The 21,098-nt window shown below is 41.9% G+C and overlaps 1 protein-coding gene and 1 pseudogene across 1 annotated transcript in view; both read right to left on the reverse strand.

Annotated features, from left to right (window-relative positions):
- Nucleotides 1-21,098, reverse strand: part of LOC148025174 (uncharacterized) — a 37,246-nt gene that overhangs the window by 11,473 nt on the left and 4,675 nt on the right. The window lies entirely within an intron of this gene.
- Nucleotides 16,820-19,163, reverse strand: LOC148025175 (uncharacterized; annotated as a pseudogene).

Consider the following 21,098-nt stretch of genomic DNA (forward strand, 5'->3'; position numbering starts at 1 on the left):
GGAAGAGGCAATTAAATTTGCATTGATTCATGAAGATAGTATGCGTCCAGGTACACTCACTAGTCTCACTGATACGGAGCCCAAGTCTAAGGAATTGGAAACCTCAAAATATGTGGGCAAATTTAAAAGGAAAATGCCATTTTTTAAGGGTAAAAAACAACCTTTTGAAAAGAAACCATATGTGAGGCCAAAGTTAAGTCCTGATGACTTTGATAAGGCCAAAAAAGAAAAGTTGTGTTTCAATTGCCTATCCCCTAACCATGCTGCTTGGAATTGCCCTCAAAAGAAAAAGGGAGAAGACAAAGGAAAGGATAAGGACAAGGGCAAGGGAAAAGAAAAACAAATCCATGTAGTGCAGACCTTAGAATTAAAGGGGCATGAAAAGTACAAATCTTTAGAGGTCTTGCACATGGATGTACAACACAAGTGTTGTATGTCAACTTCTATGTGGCAGCCTACTTTTGGGCCACATGATTTACTTAGAGTACATGGATTGATAGCTGGAAAGAGGGTTAGAGTCATGATTGATGACTCTGCCACACATAATTTTATAAATTATACACTTGTCAAAAAATTGAAACTTCCCCAACAAAAGAGTGGGCATCAATATGTTGTTCGTATGATGCAAGGCCAAGACAATAAAATATGGGATACAATGGTATCCAATTTGGAAATTGAGATTCAAGAATATAAAGATAAACTTGATTTCCAAATTATGAACATGGAAAGAGCTGATATTGCTCTAGGGAGGGAGTGGCTATGGGGATTGGAACCATTCTTAAAACGTAGTTATCACCATAATACACTGGAATTTGAAAGGGATGGTAAGACTTTTGTCATTCAAGGTGAACATGAAGTATCTGATAATCCTTTGCTGTGTTCTACTGAAGTTCAGAAGCTGATAAAGAAGGAAGTTTGCGAGGTATATATGTTATGGTCTCTTCCTGTACAGAACACTTTTACTTTCTGTAATATAAAGCAACAATTTTCTTATGTTTGTGAGTTAAATGTTAATAATGAATTAAGTAGTTTGTTAGATGATTTTAAAGATGTGTTTCCTTCTGATTTACCAAGTGGCCTTCCACCAGATAAGGGTGATATAAATCACCCAATTGACATAAATAAGGATACACACCCTATTTCTAAACCACCGTATAGATTAAGTGAAACGCAGCACCAAGAAGTTGAAAGACAAATTAAGGATTACCTTGATAAAGGGTTTATTCAACCCAGTAATTCACGTTGGGCTTCACCAATTTTATTGGTAAAGAAAAAAGATGGTTCTATGCGACTTTGTGTTGACTATAGAGCACTTAATAAAATAACGGTGAAGAATAAATTTCCTATGCCCAGAATGGAAGATCTTTTTGATCAATTGCAAGGGGCAAAATTCTTCACAAAGATAGATTTAAGATCAGGTTATCACCAAGTAAGAATTAAGGCACAAGATGTTCCCAAGACAGCATTTCCTACTAGATACGGGCATTATGATTTTTTGGTGATGCCTTTTGGCCTCACTAATGCACCAGCTACCTTTATGAAGCTGATGAATAGTGTTTTATGGCCCTATCTAGGACATTTTGTAGTAGTCTTCTTGGATGATATCTTGATCTTTAACAAATCAAGAGAAGAACATTTGGAACACTTACAATTAGTATTCCATCTGTTAAGAACACATTCCCTTTATGCGAAGAAAACTAAATGTGAATTCTTTGCACAAGAGGTCAAATATCTGGGGCATATTATCTCGAAAGAGGGAATCAACATGGATCCAGAAAAAGTAAGGGCAATTATTGAATGGCCACCTCCAAGGAACCTGGAAGAGCTGCAGATCTTCCTAGGTTTATCTGGATTTTATCGTAGATTCATTCGAGATTATGCCAAAATAGCTGTTCCAATGACAGACCAACTTAAAAGGAAAGGAAAAAGTTTTAATTGGGGAACAGACCAAAATGAAAGTTTTCAAAAACTTAAGGTAGCTATTGCTACAGCTCCAGTATTATTAATTGTGGATCCCAATAAACCGTTTGTGGTTGAAGCTGATGCCAGTGATAAGGCGATAGGCGCAGTCTTATTACAAGAAGGTCGACCAGTTGCTTTTGAAAGCAAGAAATTAGACAGTGCAAAACAGAATTATTCTGTTTATGAGAGGGAGCTGTATGCAATAGTACATGCAATAAAGAAATGGAGGCACTATCTGTATGGTGCCAAACTTTTGATTTTATCGGATCATGAAAGCATTAAGTGGCTTAATGATCAACCGGATTTACACGGGCGTAAAGCCAGATGGGCCGAACTCCTTCAAGAGTTCGACTATGAGATAAGATATAGAAAAGGAAAGTATAATATAGTAGTTGATGCACTCAGCAGAATGCCCATCATTAATGAATTGAGTTTTACTCAGTTCACTTCCAACTTGCTTGAATCTTTAAAAGGGAAATGCCAGGTTGATCCGCATATTCCAACATATGGGAAGCAATAGAAAATGGGGATCCAAATGAAAGTGCTTCTACTGAGGAAGGAATATCTGAGGATGTTCAACAAGGAAATGGAGCATCACGGGTTGCTCAAACTGGATTCAAGTGGAAGAATTTTACCATTGATAATGGTTATTAACTCTACAAGGGTAGGATATGTGTCCCGAAAGATACAGAAATAAGGCGCCAGATACTCTTTGAGTGTCATGATACCCCTAGCGCGGGACATCCAGGAGTTAATAAGACTTATAGTCTTATTAAAAGGCAGTTCTATTGGCCTGGAATGAATAAGGACGTCCTTGACTATGTGGTCAAATGTAATAAATGCCAGGTTAATAAAGCTGAAAGATTGAGAATGGGAGGACTTCTCCATCCACTAGAAATTCCTTCGGGAAAATGGGAGAGTATCTCCATGGACTTTATTGTTGCTTTACCCAGAACACAGAGGGGGCACGACTCTGTGGGTGATTGTGGATAGGTTAACCAAAATGGCTAGGTTCATTCCAACTTCAACTGATGTTAAAACACCAGAATTGGCTAGATTGTTCGTAGAGAACATATACCGATTGTATGGCCTTCCGGCAAATATAGTTTCTGATCCGGATAGAAAATTTGATAGCCAATTTTGGCGTGCGGTATTTAGGAAATTGGATACTAGACTTAGCATGAGTACGGCGGATCATCCGCAAACAGATGGGCAAACTGAAAGGGTTAACCAAATTCTTGAAGATATGCTTAGGGCATATGTAAGTAAAAGGCAAACTAATTGGGAAGAGTATCTACCGATAGCAGAGTTTGCATATAACAGTGCCAGGCACTCTTCCACTGGATATAGTCCATTTATGTTAATGTATGGGTTTCAGCCCAGAGCTCCTTTTGCAGTAGGACTGTATAAGGAAAAGGTTCAGGCAGCTAAAGACTTTTTGGAGGATATGAATAATATGTTAAAATTTGCTCAAGAAAATATTAAAAAAGCTAAAAATCGAGCTAGAGCATATGCAGATCCTCAACGAAGAGATATCTCCTTTGAAGAAGGAGAATTAGTCTATCTTAAGGTACCTGAACAAACTAAAACTATGAAAAAGGGACAATGTCCAAAGCTTTCACCAAGGTATTGTGGTCCTTTCATAATACTTAAAAAGGTGGGAGAATTGGCTTACAAGCTCCAACTACCTGCTGGTAGTAAAATACATCCAGTTTTTCATGTAAGTAAATTAAGGAAAAAGCTGGGTGATTTGGATAATCTAATCTTAAATGATGATATTGAGAAGCTATTAAATAACCAATCTAATCCACATGAACCAGAAAGAATATTAAATGTTCGTAATAGACGAACAAGAAATACTATTTATCAAGAATGTTTGGTTAAGTGGAAAGATTGTTCAGAAGAAAGCTCAACATGGGAGCGAGTCAGTACTTTAAAGAAAAGGTTTCCCAATTTACAGTTAGACCTTCCAAGTATCGTTTTCGAGGACGAAACCGATTCTTAAGGGGAAGGAAATGTGACATTAAAGTGATATTTAATGTGACATTAAGATCACAAACATTGAATGTGACATTAAAGTGACATTTAATGTGACATTAAGGTAAATCAAGGGGAACACGCACGAGGATGACCGTCCGGGCTCTTGGGCGCCCGAACGGGGTTAAGGGGAGCCTAGAACTAAAGAGAGTCCAAGAATAGTAGGACTCACCAAGGTTTGACGGCTGGCAATCGGATCACGATGGTCTAGCCAGTAATATACTAGGCAAGGCTGGGAGGTGAAAGAAATCACTCGTGCTCACCGATTAGGACTGTTTTCTTCTGGCTTCATCGTCTTCTTTCGAATCATCTATCATGCGCCGTCAACGCCCGCTGAAGCCGTCACGTACTGGTCGCCCCCATCGCCCGTCACGTAGCTGAGCAGCCGTCTCGCCCACCACGTTTGGCGTGTGTCGCCATGCAGCACTCATCGCCGTGCCCGCCGTGCAGTCGTGTTCCCTACAGATGTTGCACCCTCTGGTCCACGCCTACCACGTTGTCGCCTATCGCCGTCACGCGACTGACCTGTCGCTCCTCCTACTGCAATCAACTATCTCTACATGTTGCTCCTGTCAACTGCCCCTTGCCAGCTCTGATACCAGTTTGTAGGGAAAGGTTAGGCACGGAGATCGAGGTAGACAGACCTAATACCAATGAGAGAGATAGAGAGTGCGAGTGAGCAGAGTAGAGAGAACACGTTTTTGGGTACAATGACAAGAGTACCACTTTAGGTTTTAGATAGATATATGTATGAAAGTACAATGTGCTAAGGGTGTGTTCACACCCGTGCACATATAAAAGGCACGATGGCCCTTTATTCCCAACACACGACCTGCAGACCAATCAACTAGTCTCTCAGGGATAGTGAAAGAGACTGTCTGCTGAGGTTGTGCGTGGGCCACATGTCCAATAGTAACAATGGGTGCTGAAGGAGCAGATGAAGCAGGAGCGAAAATCCTAGCCCCACTGGATTGTGCAGTCGCAACAACGGTCTACTAAGGCTTTTTAGGTGGAAGAGCTTGGACCTTGGAGCGACACTCCTCGTCCACATGGCCTGCTCCCTAGCATGTGTGCAAAACCGGTTTTCTTAGATCTAGATTCTTTGGTTCCATTTGAGAAAGAGGAGTTACTCTTTGATTGGCTTGCCTTTGCATTTTGCGAGTTCTTGCCATTGTTAGTTTTCCCTCCCGAAGAAGAGGCAATCAAACCCCTCTACTGCAACCTCGTGTAACACAAGAACTGGCACTCAAACTCGTAGAAGGTTGGCAATCGAGGTTGTGAGATGATGTGCTGAATGAAATTAAAGTATTTTTCAAGCAACTTATTCAAGAAGAACGTAACCTGATCATTGTCTAACTTTGGAGAGCCAATAGTGGCGCACTCGGCGAGTAACCACCTATATTCAGCCAACTTGACTTTCAGATCATCCCCTTCCTTAATAGAGAACTCTTGAAGCTCAAAGTCCAGATTTATGAGCCGAATACGATCTCAGGCTGCACAGCGGTTGAGAAGGTGACTCCAACACTCTGACGCGAGCGGGAAGTGCTATAACTGAGAGTGAAACTCAAGAAGCAATCCCTACATCAACTCAACATTGGCTATGGCATTGCGGGCTCTCCATTGACGGATGTAGTCAAGGTGAGCTAGTCGAAGATCCGACATAGGACCTAGACCAATGACGAGGTCCCAAAAACCCTGAGACTCAAGCACTTGTTGCATAAAATTCAACCAAGTGGTGAAATTCGACCCGTTAAAACAAGTTATATCCATGAAGTCATTTCTGGCCGTTGCAACAGGAGTGGTAGTGCTCGGAGATGAATAGTGTGAAAAAGTGTAATGGGGGTAAGATGGGGGAGTGGAGTGCACTTGGGAATGGGTCCCAGAGTGCCCACCAAGCATTCGGGTAGTGTGCAAGGTGGATCCATAGGTAGGGATGGGCTAACTAGGCATGGGCATGGTAGCCGTATGAGTAGCCCATGGTGGAGGTGGGATGGGAACATGTGGAGCAAAAGATAGAAGTCCCTGTGTAGGTGTAACCCAAGGTAAGTGGGATGACACACCATAAGCCGAGGATGGAATCGTCTACGTCTAAGTGGTCATGTGAGAGGTGAATCCAGGGGTAGCGAGAGGGATGCCCATCACAGCTGTCCTAGGTGCTATGGTGTGCTCATAGGCAGAAAGGTGAGAGGCATTGTGTTAAAGGGTGGCATTCCCCCTAATGAAATACCATGGTGCAAAGAGGTAGAGAATGAGATAGAGAAGGAGAAGGTGCTAGGAGTGGAGATGGAAGATCCAACCCCTAGAGTGTGTGAAGCGGATGTGGAGTGTAATCCGAGATTTTAAAAGGATGAAGAGAGATGATCAAGGGTGGAGGTAGAAGAGGGTGGGATGGGAGGGAAGTGAGAAGTGTGTGTTACATGCTCAAATGAAACAGAAGCTGTAGATATACGTGAATTCTGTCTACTTCGTGAGCCCCCTCTATTAAAGTTCACATATGCAAAGCTATCCGAATCCTGCACCTCAAAAGAAAAAGCATGCAAGGGTTTTGATTCATTCAACTCAAAAGCATTGTACAAACCTGACACTGGACCTGACTGAAATGATGAAGATGGATCGCCAGACGCTCCAAATGCCATATGTCCTCCATGATTGGAGAGGTAGCCAGCCTCACCAACTGGTCTGAATGTGGTAGTAAAGCTTGTAGGAGGGATATAAACATTACCATACTTGTTGCGATAGTACTCCTCAAAGTCCTCCTCTGTCATGTTAGTGAAATCTGGAATAGGAATAGAAAAAGAAGGTGAAGGTGAAAGTGAAGTACCATCCTCCTCACCGAGTCCATAATGCCGTCTCAAAGCCTCCAATGATGGAGAAGCATGATAGGACATCCTGGGAACTGGAGAAGAAGGTATCTAGGACATTGTGATTCGGTTATGAGTCGTATTGTGTGCCTCGCACAAAGACTAGCTCTCCACAATATCCGTAGGATACTCTTTACAAGAGAATCGACTCTGATACTATGTGAAGAAAACTGCTAGGGTTTGCACTGAGGAAACACAGAGTGCACGACCACGACAAAAACACAAAGAGACTGACACAGACAGAGAAAGCAAAACTCAAACCCTAAACACAAAACTCATACATAAATAGGAGGGAAGAACACAACTCTGAAGTGAATGAATATTGCAAATGAATGTAAGAGTGTACAGATAAAGGGCAGAGCAATGTGTCAGAGAGTAACATCCATCGGAGACAGATCCAAAGTTTGTGACCACCAGTCGAACTGTGAAGAGAGAGGAATCTGCAAAACATTGACACCAGAGGCTGTTGGGAACAGAGGAGACAAACTGTCGCCAAGCTGATGGAGGCCCAAACACAAGCAGTTGGAGGGTGTGGAGACTAATGCCTGGCTGATGGAGATCAAACGCAAGCACCAGATGATGATGGAGAGGTTGGTGCTGGCAATTGGAGGCCAAACGCAACCTAGAAGGAGATGCCTGACAGTGGGCGACAACTGGAAGAAGGCGCCAGGGCAGGCACTGCAAGGCTAGAGGGATTGCCACGTGTGAGTTGACTGATGGCTGCAATTTGTAAAAACAAGATGGACTAAATGGAGGGCAACATATCTATTTATAGAAAGTTTGGATCCTCCCAAGTGGGGTTGTGCTTATGGCACACAAACACTCTAGGAACGCATTTCTATTTAAAGAACAAGTTTGATTCATTAATTAAATACGTTTTGGGGTTGTTTAAGTAAAGCTAATGCATTTTTAGCTCAACACTTGCCACCCTCAACCACCTCAAATGGAGCTTTGTCAGTGAACCTATGCACTGTGTTGTAAGCAAACTCAACCAATGGCAAATACTGCTCCCACTCTGCCTTGTGGTCTAAAACATAGCACCTCAAAAGATCTAACATTATGAAATTTGCTTCCTCAGACTGACCATCTGTTTGCCGATAAAAGGATGATGAGAATTTAAGCATAGTATCCATATTCTCAAACAATCCCATCCAAAATAAGCTCGTCATCCAAGGGTCTCGATCACTGACAATCAACTCTAGAGTCTAGAGTATCATAATACTTAAAGGTATGCTACAAAAACAAGCGTGCCATATGATCAGCCTTTATTTTCTTCCTCACCGGAATGAAATAGATCTGTTTGCTAAACCTTCAAACGGTAGTCCATATCCCATCATTCTCTATAGTTGTCTTAGAAAGCTCAAAAATCAAGTCCATTGCAAAGCTCTGCCAAGGCCTATTTGAAATAGGCAAAGGCTACAACAAGCCTGGCATCTTTTGTCTATCATGCTTTACTTTTGGCATGCAATGCATGTCCTAACAAACTACTCTACATCATACCTCAAAGCTGGCCAATAAAAGAAATGCTCTATTGCCTTGATTATGGCATCAATACATCTATGTCCTGCATACAGAGAAGCATGACTTTCAAAGATAACTCTAGGTCTCAACACTCTAGGTCTCAACTGCTTCCTGACACACAATTGTTCATGTATCATCAAAAATCCATCTCTTACCACAAAGTACTCACGCCTTTGGCCATTGCACAGCTGATCATGAACATTAGCAAAGTCCGAATCAGTAACATATTTCTCTTTTATGACATCCAAGTCAGTGTGATAAACCATATTGACAGTTAAAATTTGTAATTTACGTGACAATGCATTAGCCACAACATTCTTTTTACAATCAATATGTACAATCTGAAAATGAAACATAGAGAGAAAATTTGTCCCATCTCATATGTTTCTTTGGCAACTTTGTTTGCGTCAAAAAGTACCTCAAAGTTTGATGATTTGAAATAATGTTTCCACGTAGATAGTATATGAATTACAGCCAAGAGCTCTTTCCCATAGACCTACAAATTCTTCTCTACACCATGGAGAATTTGGCTCTCATAAGCCACAATATGGCCATTCCACATAAGAACAGCCCCAATGCTATTACCACATGCATCACACCAAAAAACGAATGACTTCCTTAGATCGGGCAACACAAGCACTGGATCTAAAGTCATCTTTTCCTTTAACTTTTCAAATGCTGAAATTTCCACTACTGTCCATCTAAATGGCAATTCTTCTTCTATAAAGCATCCAATGGAGATCTCATAAGCCACAACACAGCCATCCTGCACAAGAACAGTCCCAATGATGTTACCACGTGCATCACACTAAACAATGAATGACTTCCTTAGATGCAACATGGATCTAAAGTCATCTTTTCCTTTAACTTTTCAAATGATGAAACTTCCACTACTATCCATCTAAATGACACCTTCTTCTTCTGTAAAGCATACAATGGAGATGCAATTTCAGCAAATCCACATGCATACGTTCTGTAGTAAGAACAAAAATACAAAAAGCTACAAATCTTATGTACATTTCTCAAAGGTGGCCATGATCGTATTGCCTCAACCTTTGTGAGGTCCATACGAATACCATCAGTTGATTCAATATGCCCCAAAAAGTGGATTTCATGCAAAAAGAATTAGCTTTTTTGTCATTGATAACCAACCTATGCTTATGCAATTCATTAAACACAATGTCCAAGTGCTTTCTATGCTCTACCTTCTTCTTTGAACAGACAATCATGTCATCAAAGCAAGTACCCACCATAATCTCCTTCTGTTGGGCTGGCCGTTGCACGGACTCTGTAGGGTAGCTTATTAGGTGGGCTACTTCAAGGGATAAAATCTATGCCATGATCTTCAAGCCGTTCAAGCAGTAGCTGCCTTGGAAGTGACTCAGAAAAGAAATCAGCATACATTTTCAAAAATGACATGTGATCCTTCTCTAACTTAGACATGTCCCTAACATTCTTACTATCATCTTTATCCTTAGTAAAAACCAAATACGCTAAAAGATGATTTTTCATTACTTTAGAAATGGCAGCTGCAGATACAAGAAGGACAAATTTCCCTTTCAACTTTACATCAAGTGTGAGTGTCTTTCCTTTATGCTGACTAGTGATCTCTTTGTACGAGAATCAATCACTGCATGCATATGATGTCAACATAGCATTCCAAGCAATACCTCACAACCCTCAAGTGAAGCAATGAAGAACTCTTCGTTGTCCACATATCCTCGTATATACAACCAAACCTTTCCAACAAGTGCTGTAACAGGCTATACATGGCCTTTACATGCCATTCCAGCTTCCCCCATCGGTCCCACTCATCCTCTCTCATGCCTAGATAGGCTACCATGTCAACAAAGATGAAGTTGGCTCATACACCATTATCAAAGAAAATCAATGTATACTAGTCCCTAATTTTGCCCCATGCTCTACACAACTCAGTAGCATCATCATTGGGCTGATCACTAAAAACATCGAGCACCAATCCCACTAATGTTTTGAGTTTCTTTCCCTTCCAATATGCTGCCTATTGGGACCGTTCCTTAAAAGGCAATTATTTGCAACCATCAAGTTCCTACATTGTGCCGATGTTTTTGGGCCCTTTCTTTGCTGTTTTGGTCTCTTTTCAGGCTGATTTTCAGATCTGCCCCTGTTCTCAGCCTTAACAACATTTTAGTTTAGCTTCTCCCCACTCTTTAGGAAACCCAAATCCTTCCCACACAGCAAATTATCTGTTGTAGCAACAGTCTCTATGAGCTAAGACATACTAGACACAGTAGAGAGAGGGATGGGGGCGGCGAGGGGGGATGGGGAGGGACTGCCATTGCTGTTGCAACGGCCTGACAAACCATTTCGAGTCAACGAGAGACCCTCTAGGAGTTGGTGACATGCCCAGAAGAGACTACAATTATAGACGACATCGGTTTGAGGGTTTTTTCAGCTAGGCAACATCATATTCGAGGTGTTCCATCAGTGAAGACAACTTTCATGTCAATCTAGACAAGGCAGCTCAGCTGATTTCTTCCATTTTCTCACAATGGAAGTCTGAATTTTCTCTCTCTTCAACATTCTCTCTCATCCTTCAGCCATCTCTCAAGTTACCTCACCAAAATCTAGCCTTGCAAGACTCAAACATCATTGCTTTTCCATCTTTTGCTGCCCCTTTGGGTGTCAAGTTGTCATACACTGGCTACTGCAAAAAGGGTACACTCACTAAATTTACATCAAAACCAATACCAAACGGAGCATTTGCATGACCAACACTCATTCCTTGAGCCCCATAAGAATTTAAGGGTGCAGATGTTGAAACCAGTCTTCTTGAAAAGCGTAATAATTTCCTAATTACGAACTTAACTACAACAATCAGCAAATCAATATAACTTAAAATGCGCAAATTACCTTAATAATCTTGAACATTGGACACCTTGCTGGCCCCAAAATTAGCGGAATGAGTACAAGTTGAGATTCACAATCTCGTTTACTATTTCAAAAGGCCTCTTTGCTGTAGCAACAATTAGCAATCAATTCGGGCTAACCGCCCCTTGATTTTTCACCCAGGACTTGCACAAATGGAACCACCAAATGGCCAAATGTTGCCCCAAATTACAATGAATGGACTGGTATCTAAATTCCTTGACAATTACACAAAATTCAAGTGCTGAATTCAGTGTACGATGCCTTCACCAATTGGCATGGGTCCCAAGGTGGCTATCAAACCCTAATTTCTAAAAAAAATTTGGGTTTACAGCAAAGATCTCTATGTTGTCCACCAAATTTGGTTGAGATCTGCTCAAAATGGCTAAGAAATGCTGAGATCTCCTAAGAAAGGGGTGGAGAAGATCAGAGAAAGTCAAGATGAGAGAGAAATCTGATTTTCTACGCAAAAAAACCCTAAATTCTGTCTATTGCCTACTCCACCCTACATCTAATGCAGTCACCTACTGCTAGGCACCTCCAAAATGCTATCAATTGCTTGTAAAGACCCCTCGATGGCTGTCTTCTACAACAAACTGTTGTTCTCTGATCAAAAAATGGACCAATAACGCTCTCTCTCTCTCTTTTTTTTTTCGTAAATGCTCTCTCTGTCTCTCTCTCTCTCTCTCTCTCTCTCTCTCTCAAGCTGTAAAACTAACAGAATACCTGAGACCCAACACCCAAAAACGTTTTCTCAGTTTGCATGGGCATTTTTGCCAAGTGGCAGCCTTCTAAACCCATTTTTCAATATTATTCAACCAATTTATTAATTTTCAAAATTAAATAATCCTAAAAGTTAATTGCATCCCTTCTAACCCTGTCCAAAGTTAAATGTGCCTATCCATATTTAAATTGACTAGGCCATTTGCAACCTAGAGTGATCCTCAATCTTTATTGATCCTTAGATTGGCATTAATTAATTAATTAATTAATGCTAGTCCCTAGTATCACCACCAGCACTTATTAGCCAAACCATTGCCCTAGGGTCCAATCTGATACAAACTGACCAACAAAACCCAGTCGACATAACTTATCACAACTTTTACCTTTGACACCTACTGCATCCTCAAGGCCCTTGGCCTATTACTATAGAATATCTGCCATGTATATCATATGTGCTTAAACAACCTTGCATATTTCATTAATAACTTAATCAAATGTCATCAACAAGATTAAAGCATCTCGAAATTTCGTCTCCTCATGACAGACCTTGTAACCAGCCTTCCTCCTCGGTTAGGGTGATAAATCCCTGATTACAACTTAATTACAGCACCAAACAATCAATGCAAATCTGAAAATACAAATTTACCTATTCATCTTGGACAATACACACCCAATTGGCCCCAAAATTGACGCCCCTTTCGGTATTTCTTTAGCTGTATTAAAGAAAAAGTTGACTTACAATGGGATTCTCCCAATCCCTTTCGGTATCTCAACTCCCCTTGCTGTCCAAAGTGACCAACAAGTCTTCAATCTATTTTGCCCCTTGATTCGAGCACCCAATTGGCCTTCACCCACTTCACAGACCATGGAAATGCCCTAAATTCAATGGCTGGCTAGTCCTCCACTTGAATTCAGCTGAAATTCACCTTTAACCTTGTTGAATCCAAGTCTTGGAGCTTCCAATTTCTGACACACTTTCCAAGGAAGCTACTAAACCCTAATTTATGCTGTAAATTAAGGTTTACAACAAAGAAATTTGCAATTTCTCAATCTCCAAGGGTCCAAATGCTGAGACCTTCGGAGCAAGGCTATGAAATGGCTGGGAGATGAGAGGAAAAGCTATAGAGAGAGAAAATTCAAAGTTTGGTCGCGAAGAATGACTGAAAATCAGTCAAGTGCAGCTACTGTCCTGCCACAACAGCATGTAGATGCAAAGAATTGAAGAAAATCAATCATTTACTGATGTTGCCTTACCTCAGCAACCTATAGATGCTGTCTCCTGCTGTTGATTGGTCTTCTTTTGCCCCTGGCTGCCTCAAAAGGTCCTCCAATGGCTGCAAATCAGACCAGCAGCCCTCTCCCCCTCTCTCTTGCAGGCTGAATTTATAGAAATGCCTCTCTCCAGCCTCTAAAGACGTTTTTCAATCTTGCATGGGCATTTTTCATAAGTGATAGCCTTCCCAAATGGTTTTTTCAATATTTTTCATAATTAAATATTAATTTTCAACCTTAAAATACTGAAAATTAATCTAATAATTATTTCGGTGCCCTGAAAAATAATCTGACTAGCCAATAATTAAATTGGTTGGGCAACTTCCATTCCGAAGTGTCTCTACGCCATCTTTAACCATCAGATTGGCGTTAGGTACCATTAAACGCCACTTCTCTAGTGTCACCAACTGACACTTATGGCCAAATGCATCACCTAGGTCAACAACTGGCACCAGATACCACCAAGTATCTGTGCGACATAACTTATAGCAACTTTTGCCTTTGACATCCCATGATTTCTTGGAGTCCCGAGCTCGTAAATTTACTTTAACCCCAATTGTATCTCACATGTGCATCATTTACTTAATCATGTGATTAAAAATTAATCCACATGTTAAGTGAGGTTTTAAAAATACATGTTCTCATGACAGCCCTCCCTCTTGAAATCCTTGCAATCGTCCTCGATTGCACTGCCAAATGCATCAAAAGCAAAGCACTACATTGGAATTTCCATAGGGCATCATAGTCAACACAACATTGCGCACCATTGTTCAACCATTCCATATGTCCAACATATACTTAAAATTACCAGCCAACATAACATAACGTAAGACTCACAAAGAATCTCAAAAACATTGCTAGATTATCATGTGGCATGTCTATTTCTCATGAGCTCAACTCATCTGGCAAAACCAAACCATAGTATAGCAAAAACCAAGTATAAACCATAGCTAAAACATCAATGGCATCATAACATATGCTCTTGTCCATGGAACTAGATGTAAACCATTGAAAACTGAGCATAATCTGATCATAAACTGATCACTTGCTGATCTGAGAACTGATCACAAACTGCTGCAAATGTGACCCTAAATTGATCATAAACTCATTGCAAAAATTGACTAATAATCAGTGCAAAAATTGATGCACAACTAATCCAAAAAGTGACCATAAACAGTTCTCAAGTTAATCAAAAACTAAGCTGAAATTGATCAGAATTTTTGTCTCAAAATTTAGGCAATTTCATGCTAAATTGATCATAAGCTAATGTAAAAGTATAGTTCAAGTGCCCGGGTGAAACTCATACTCATTTGCATACATCTCGTAGTGACTAGTACACTAAGTAGTGATCTCATGGCAAACATATTGTCAGCGCAGTACCTTGGATACATGTTGAATACATCCGAGATCCACTACATACAAGAGCTGTCCATAACTAGAGGAGGGGAAGTGCTACCTCCCACTTGAGCATCAGACAATACTCCGGATCCTTGCTCTGCTGAACTTGACGGAGCCCGAACTAAAGTCGACTCTAACTGAAAGGCGTCTAGATAAAGCTGCAATAACTGAGGATGGTCTGCCAAGTCATCCTCTTCCATCCATTTGGCATCCATTGGTAAATAATTTTGAAATTTCACGTCTATGTCGATCAGCTGCCCTCTTTTGCTTTTCTTGCGATCTCTAAAGTGCATATTTTATATTTGCATTGGCTACATCCAAGTTTTCCACATAACGATCAGCCTCAAAGATCTTATTCTTAGTTTGCAAAATAGGTGGTACCTTCTTGCCACCCTCAACCATCTCAAATGGAGCTTTGCCCATAGAACTATGCTTTGTGTTGTTGTAAGCAAACTCAACCAAGGGCAAATACTGCTCCCACTGTGTCTTGTGGTCTGAAACATAGCACCTCAAAAGATCTAACAATGTGGAATTTGCTTTCTCAAACTGACCATCTGTCTACGGATGGAAGGATGATGAGAATTTCAGCGTGGTACCCATATTCTCAAATAAGCCCTTCCAAAATAAACTAGTCATCCAGGGGTCTCGATCACTAATGATCGACTCTTGCATACCATGATATTTAAAGATGTGCTGCAAAAACAATCGTGCCATATGATCAACCTTTATTTTCTTCCTCACCAAAATGAAATGGGCTTGTTTGCTAAACCTGCAAAAATAGTCCATATCCCATCATTCCCTGTAGGTGTCTTAGGAAGCTCAAAAATAAAGTCCATTGCAATGCTCTGCCAAGGCCGATCTGGAATAGACAAGGGCTGCAATAAACCCGGCAACTTTTGTCTATCGTGCTTTATCTTTTGGCATACGATGCATGTCTTAACAAACTGTTTTACATCATGCCTCAAAGCTGGCTAATAAAAGAAATACTCCACTGCCTTGACCGTGGCATCAATACCTCTGTGTCCTGCATACGAAGGAACATGACTTTCAGTGATAACTCTAGGCCTTAACTGCTTTGTGACACACAATTATCCATGCATCATCAGAAATCCATCTCTTACACAAAGTGTCTACGCCTTTGACCATTGCAAAGCTGATCATAAACATTAGCAAAGTTCGAATCAGCAACATATTGCTCTTTTATGGCATCCAGCTCAGTATGATACCCTACTTTTCAGATCTGCCCTGATTTTCAGCTTTATTTTCAGATTTACCCTTTTTCTCAGCCTTTGCCTCCTTCTTTGGAGCATTCAAAAATCAGGTAAATTGAGAATCCTTTGCCAATTCAGCAAAGAGATTTGCTACTGTCCCCATCCGATTCTTGAACAGGTCATCAAATTCCTCTTCACTTTGTTGGTCATCAGCCTCCTTATGCACTAAAGGCCGTGTATCTTGCCCAACAACAACATTTTTAGCTTGTTGTCCATGGTCTGAGCCTTGTCCAAGGTCAAGCATTGCATTTCCTTCATTCCCATGTGAATGTTCATACTAAGAGGCATCATCACTGCTGGAGTCCATCTCACTGTATAAAGACATATTGCTATAATTTCTCAACTGAGAGTAAAAATCAGCACTAGCACAAAGTTTTGGCTTGTAATCAGGTGCCTCAGGCCCACCAAATCAAGGGATTGAGTGGTATCCCGACAGTGGAACCATGTAACCAGCCTTCCTCCTCGGATAGGGTGGTAAATCCCTGATTACAACTTAATTACAGCACCAAACAATAAATGCAAATCTGAAAATACAAATTTACCTACTGATCTTGAACAATGCACACCCGATTGGACTCAAAATTGGTGCTCCTTTTGGTGTTCCTTTAGCTATATTGAAGAAAAAGTTGACTTACAATGGGATTCTCCCAATCCCTTTCGGTATCTCAACTCCCCTTGCTGTCCACATAGTTGTCAGGTATGAAAAGTACGATACGGTACGGTACGATAAAATACAGTACTAAATGGTACCTTAAGATTTTATAAGGTACGGTACGATATTAGAACGAAAAAAATTAACTTCATTTTTTTTTAAACTATAAATAATAGAACACATGTTTAAAGCGAAACTAGCAGTGCCATTACAAAATATGTTGAATACGAGGTAAAAAGCCCTCGCAATCACATGCAAGCAACAGTACAGTGTACTGGATACATCATACAATCATCAATGAGTGAAACTGGATACAATCATCAGTGATAGTACTAAGTAGATACAAAAAGGTGAGACTCGAGAGAGCTGAGACCTACAGGCTAGGATGACTCATGAGGCATCACTACCATCAGCATCATCATCATCTGAGTGCTCATCAAGAGAGTTTGAAACTGACTCCTCGTCATCAAATGATGAGGCACTCTCATACTCATCCTCACTAATAAGGTTACCATCATCATCAAATGATGACTCCCTAGGCAATGACCGTCTAACTGTAGGCAAGGTGGGAATGTCATCGTCAGGAACTGGACGAGAGCTACTAGCGCCCCGCCTCATATATGTCTGCAAACCACCTGAACCACCTCTCGTCGATCTCGAAGGGCATCGAATGACCATGCCCCTGCTAGCAACTCGAACTCCTCGCCCACGAGCACACTAACTACGAGTGTCACGGGTGTCTGCTACTATGAGCTCTCTATTGAGCTTTGCAAAGAACTGCTCCTCCTCATCGACCTCCTGATGTACACTCGCAAGAGTGTCGCCCGTCAACTTGAATGTATCAACATTCACCTACACAATGCACATAAGATAATAGATTATAAATACTAAATTGTTGAGTATAATACTATAAAGTAACAAGTTGAAACCAACAAATTTAAAAATTAAACTTGACTTATCATTTTATGGTTAGGTGTTTACCTGCTTTGGACTACCTATACTCATCATGGCCTTCATCATGCGCAAGTTAGTGCAGCAGACTAGCCGCTCTAACTGTCGTGTGCTAAGACAATTGCGAATCTTCATGTGAATGAGAGAATAGGCACTCCAGTTTCTCTCACATGCACCCCAAGAGAAATCCTACGCAAGGACTCTCATGGCCAAGGGCTGAAGAGTCTCCAGCGCATATCCAAAATTTTGCCACCAAAATAGAGGCTTTACAAGTGACTCCCTTCTCCAACAAGTGGGAGAAGAAAATGCCACACGTCCTCTCTGATCTGCATAGCATCCAAGCTCCTCTAGGACTGTGTTGTGGTCATCTATGGGGACCACACGAGTCAAATATGCAAGCTGACCTGACCAAAGCTCTCTGTCATCCATGATCGCCGGCGACTTGTAGGCCGGATGCACCAATGCTGCAAAACCATGGATGGGCCTATGCATCCATGCCCATCTCCTCTCTGCTATCTCTATGATGTATGCACCCTGAGAATATTGATCATCGTGCAAGCCCGTACCTCCACCAATGCCGCTCTAAAGAAGTGAACGAGAAGGCCCATGGTGGACCCCTCGCAATCAGTCATGCGCAACACCCTATAAAAGGGAGCCATGGCAATCACAATGGCACGGACTTTCTGCCAAAACTGCTCATCAAGGCACAACCGCTGCATGGCTTTCGCCTCCTCTGTCTCATGCTCATCCCACTCATTCCATAGAGTGGACACCACTGTTTGGCGTAGGGCGGACTGCACCTCATAAATCCGCTCCAACAATAACCACATATAAGCAAACCGAGTTGAAGAAGGCTTATTCAACTCAAGTTTGCTATGCTCGCGATACATCGCAAGCACCTTGCCCTTCACCGTGAAGAAGGTGACAACAGATATAGCCTTGTGTACCACCCTCTTCACCCATTTTAGCTTCCCGATGTCCTCCATGAGCAAGTCCAAACAATGACTTGCACATGGAGTCCACATGATCGAAGAAAACTCGGCCTTAAGCAAACGGCCCATGCGCAGACAATTGGATGCATTGTCGGTCACACCTTGCACCACATTCAACAGGCCCACCTACAAGCACATCATACATAGCACAAATTATGAAAGCTTCGAGGAGAGATGAATCATGAATCATGACTTGAAAATTCTAATTATGATTCATGAATAATGAAACCAACTTTAAAAAGACAATGTGTACCTCAATGATAGCTTGCCAAATGTGGCGGTAGATGAATGGGCCGGTCGTTTTTCTTCCTCTCTTGCCGGTGTCTACGGCCCGCAAAAAATATGTGCCAAGTAGACATGAAACGAGTATATTGATGATACCCCGTTTCTTACGATCACTCCATCCATCGGTGAGAATGGAGCAACCGTATTTTGTCCATGCGGCCCGAATAGGATCAAGGGCTTTATCAATCCTCTCCTTCTCTTTATCAATCTTCTTCGTCCTCATATCATTGTATGAGACGCCGCTCCATCCTTCACATGGGCCTACATTGGCGATGGTTCTCACCATCTTCTTCCATCGCTCATGCTTTAGGATATTGAATGCAAGATTGCACTCGACCACCGTGCGTGCAATCTCAACATTGGCTTGTCATTGCCTTTCTCTAAGAAAGGCAACCGATCCACGTGTATGACCGGGAGCTTGAGAGAGAGAGGATTGCCTCTCTTGTACCGCATGAGCCTCTAACCTTTGCCTTTTGCCAATGCCAGAGCCCGAAGCGGATGTGGAGTCGGCACCACCAATGGTGGAGGCCTCACCTGCATCGGTCGAAGATAGGCCTACATTTGAGGCTTCCTCATGAGTAGGCATAGGTGTAGATACCGCCGCCATCAATCCGCCACCTCCTCCTCTAATGGATCCCCCTCTCATCTTGGCGAGAATCTCGTCCGCAATGTGTTGAGATCCAACTTGCACGGAGCGACTTGCCCCCCGTCTTGAAAAGATGTTGGAGAAGCTGGTTTGCACCACTTGTGTAGCTCTTCCTGCAATACTTGCATATCCAATTGTGGGAGTTGGACTTCTTTGTGTCCCTCTCCACATGGATGGTGTGCAAGTTGAAGGCCTCATGCTTCTCACGTATCATCCTGCCGAGGCGAGGCCAGAGGCCCGATGAAGAGGAGAGAGTCGAGACTTATCACTTTGATCGGCGGTGATACTTGAAGAGGGAGGGGATGGGGGGAAGAGGAGAGAGTGAGATGATGCTTGAGCCTTGAAGAGGGAGGGGATTGGGGAAACTTGGAAAGTTGGAAGAAGAACGAACTTTGAAAAGGGAGAGGATGGGAGGAAGACTCAAGAGAAGAGGGAAAGAGGAGAGAGAAAGAGGGAGCTTGGAGGGGATGGGAGCTTGATGCAGCCTTGGAGTCTTGGAGAAGAGAGGGAGGGTTGAGGAGAGAGTCGAGACTTGCAAGAGTGTGTGACGTGTCACGTGTGTGTGTGTCACAAATGATCAATTGTGCCCAGTTTGCGCCTTTTTTCCCAGCCCGTTTCGCCCGGAAACTCCCTAGATAGCTCGCCTTGTCCCGCAAGATACATGCCCAAAACATGCTTTAAATATCGTACGAAACAGTACAGATACGTACCGTACGGTTCGTAGGGTACGAACCTATCCGTTCGACGTACGAGTGCAACCCTGGCTGTCCAAAGTTTCAATCTATTTTGCCCCTTGATTCGAGCACCCAATTGGCCTTCAACCACTTCACAGACAATGAAAATGCCCTAAATTCAATGGCTGGCTAGTCCTCCACTTGAATTCAGCTGAAATTCACTTTTAACCTTGTTCAATCCAAGTCTTGGAGCTTCCAATTTCTGGCACGCTTCCCAAGGAAGCTGCTAAACCCTAATTTCTGCTGTAAATTAGGGTTTACAACAGAGAAATTTGCAATTTCTCAGTCTCCAAGGGTCCAAATGCCGAGATCTTCAAAGCAAGGCTATGAAATGGCTGTGAGATGAGAGGGAAAGTTGTAGAGAGAGAAAATTCAAAGTTTGGTCGCGAAGAATGACTGAAAATCAGTCAAGTGCAGCTGCTGCCCTGCCACAACAGCATGTAGATGCAAAGAACTGAAGAAAATCAATCATTTACTGATGTTGCCTTGCCTCAACAACCTATAGATGTTGTCTCCTGCTGTTGATTGGTCTTCTTTTGCCCCTGGCTATCTCAAAAGGTCCTCCAATGGCTACAAATCAGACCAGCAGCCCTCTCTCCCTCTCTCTTGCAGGCTGAATTTATAGAAATGCCCCTCTCCAGCCTCTAAAGACGTTTTTCAATCCTACATGGGCATTTTTCATAAGTGGCACCCTTCCCAAATGGTTTTTCCAACATTTTTCATAATTAAATATTATTTTCAACCTTAAATACTAAAAATTAATCTAATAATTATTTTAATGCCCTGGAAAATAATCTGACTAGCCAATAATTAAATTGGCTAGGCAACTTCCATTCCCGAGTGTCTCTACGCCATCTTTGACCATCAAATTGGCGTTAGGTACCAT

This window comes from Lygodium microphyllum, chromosome 15 (assembly GCF_053477565.2).
Source record: "Lygodium microphyllum isolate KBCC chromosome 15, Lygodium_microphyllum_v1.1.10, whole genome shotgun sequence".
NCBI lineage: Eukaryota > Viridiplantae > Streptophyta > Polypodiopsida > Schizaeales > Lygodiaceae > Lygodium > Lygodium microphyllum.